The 2,790-nt window shown below is 41.7% G+C and overlaps 1 long non-coding RNA gene across 1 annotated transcript; it reads right to left on the bottom strand.

The window, feature by feature from the left end:
* Nucleotides 1-334: 334 nt before the first annotated feature.
* Nucleotides 335-1,472, bottom strand: LOC121948479. The gene is made up of 3 exons (XR_006106151.1): nt 1,387-1,472; nt 610-690; nt 335-457 (listed from the first exon to the last, which is right to left on the bottom strand). It is a non-coding gene; the product is annotated as an uncharacterized LOC121948479 (long non-coding RNA).
* Between the last annotated feature and the right edge of the window lie 1,318 nt (nt 1,473-2,790).

The following is a 2,790-nucleotide window of genomic DNA, read 5'->3' as shown; positions in this document are numbered from 1 at the left end:
GTTCTGAAAAATCCTGACACTTCCTCACGCAGATACACAGGAAGGGCATGGAGAATAGTGATACGCCTTGTGTGGACATCATGTACTTCCTAAGAAGATTAAAATAGTGTAAATACTGTGACAAGTTTACTAATCAAACCCAATACCAGTCAACGCATTTTATTAGCTACCACAATAATATCTTCCACTAATAACCTGCTGACTTATCTGATGCATTTGTCAAATTCAAACACTTATTTAAACCTTTAAATTCTCAACATTACACAAAGACTGCACCTGTGAAATGTATAATCACCTGTGTATCATGGACTTTAAAAATGTCAGCCAAACGCGTCTGCAGTTTTGCCCGTTCTGAAAGCTTTCTGCCTAAACAAGGCCATTAAACGAGGAGTGTGAAGATCAAGTTCGGCATAGAAAGTATTGGGAAGGTTCTGGTTAGTAATGCGTTGAAATACACCTGCATTGTGGAAAGGACAGTACAGAAAGCAGAAAGAAAGAGGAAAGACATTATTTAATCTAGGATGAATGCATGGATAACACTGCACACAATGTGATATACAGTACTGTCTGGTACAGATGAAAACAGATGAATGAGTTAATCAACATTACCTCAGACTGCATACGAAAAGCAGGCCAGAGCTCCATGAGCTCTTTGACTGGTGGGCTGGACGTCACAATAGTCTATCTGTACTAACCACAAAGAAAAAAACAATTTTATTTAACCAGCTAATTGAACTTTTAGCTAAACACAACACGTGGTGCTACAGTTTTCTGCTGCAGAGAATAACTTTTAGCTAGACACAACACATGGTGAGCTAGCTTTCTGCTTTCACACACTGATGCAGCTTCAATACAGATTACCACACACGCACACAGCCTGGCAGTTGAACCAGAATTTGCCAACAGGTAAAAAAAAAAACAAACAAAAAAAAAACGTATCACCCTATCTGTGCAGTGAACCAAAACCACTCATTTGAACTGCAGAAAATGTGGCTGGTAAACATTCATGAATTCTAATCTTAGTAAACACATAGAAAAAAGACAATTTTATTTAACCAGCTAATTTAACTTTTTTAACTTTTAGCTAGACACAGCACGTGGTGCTAGAGTTAGCTTTCTGCTTTCACACACTGACGCAGCTTCAACGAAGATGAAGAGTTTTAATTATGAGCAGTCACTGCATGTTTGGCATCACCAGTCTTTACAACTACAGAACCTTCGCCATGCAACACAGCTAACGTTAACTGACCAGATGACTTTGCATGTCAGCTTGCTGCTAACCGGTTAACAATTTTACATGGCTAACGTGAGTCACTTAGTCCGTTTTAAAAACACGTTGAACCGTCTGAAACAAACATTAAAGCGAGTTTTATGTCGACTACTTACATTTAATCCAATGGCGCAGAGCTGAGTGCTAATGTTGCCGCCTGGTTGGCTGGTCTGTTGATCCCGCTCTCCTCCTGAGTCCTCCGCCTCGCTGTCTGAAGAGGAAGTGCACGCAAATACTACAAAATAAAATCGTGTGAACACTTCCGGTGGAAGGTGCGCGTGTGTAACCTACACAGTACAAATCTATCTGATGCAACGGATTTATTCTTAATTGATTCTTGGTTTGATTTATTCATGTTTAATAGATACGCTTTTATTTTTTTGGAATTCTCTTTTTATTGGTTTTCTTATTACAAACAATATCACAACAGATACAAGCCGTACAATATGAGTGTAAATGTACAACCAAAAAAAAAGGAGAAAAACGGAACTGAAACAGGTCCTACCAAGAACAAAAAAAAAATAAAAACAGATATGCTTATAAGTAACTATGAGTTAATTATTTTTAAGTAGGTTACACAAATCTGCAAAAAGTTCATATTCATCAAAAATTACAAGTTTAATAAACTGAAAAGACGGACAATGCTACTGGCAATCAACATTTATAAGTAGAACTTTTGAGAAAATTTTAAGTTAACTATACTAATACCAATTAATTATTTTGAGCATTCGGATTTACAGTGTATTAAGTTGTATGTAAGCTATGTTTTTAGTTACTCATCAAAAAACATATTAGTTAAAATTACTCAAAACGGAACAACATGTTAAATGAACTTGACATAATTAAGTTAATAGAACTTTTTTTTTAAACTTTGAGTATCCATCCATCCATTTTCTTCCGCTTATCCGGGGTCGGGTCGCGGGGGCAGCAGCCTAAGCAGGGAAACCCAGACTTCCCTCTCCCCGGCCACTTCATCCAGCTCTTCCCGGGGGACCCCGAGGCGTTCCCAGGCCAGCTGAGAGACGTAGTCTCTCCAGCGTGTCCTGGGTCTTCCCCGGGGCCTCCTACCGGTGGGACGTGCCCTGAACACCTCACCAGGGAGGCGTCCTGGAGGCATCCTAATTAGATGCCCGAGCCACCTCATCTGGCTCTTCTCAATGCGGAGGAGCAGCGGCTCTACTCCGAGCTCCTCCCGGATGACCGAGCTTCTCACCCTATCTCTAAGGGAGAGCCCAGCCACCCTACGGAGGAAACTCATTTCGGCCGCTTGTACCCGCGATCTTGTTCTTTCGGTCACTACCCAAAGCTCGTGACCATAGGTGAGGGTAGGAACGAAGATCGACTGGTAAATCGAGAGCTTTGCCTTTCGGCTCAGCTCCCTCTTCACCAAGACAGACCGGTGCAGAGTCCGCATTACTGCAGACGCCGCACCGATCCGCCTGTCGATCTCCCGTTCCATCCTTCCCTCACTCGTGAACAAGACCCCGAGGTACTTAAACTCCTCCACTTGGGGCAGGACT

Source organism: Plectropomus leopardus, chromosome 1, assembly GCF_008729295.1.
Source record: "Plectropomus leopardus isolate mb chromosome 1, YSFRI_Pleo_2.0, whole genome shotgun sequence".
Taxonomy (NCBI): Eukaryota; Metazoa; Chordata; class Actinopteri; order Perciformes; family Serranidae; genus Plectropomus; species Plectropomus leopardus.
The sequence above is the reverse complement of the archived record's forward strand: the minus strand, read 5'-3'. Positions and strand labels throughout refer to the sequence as shown.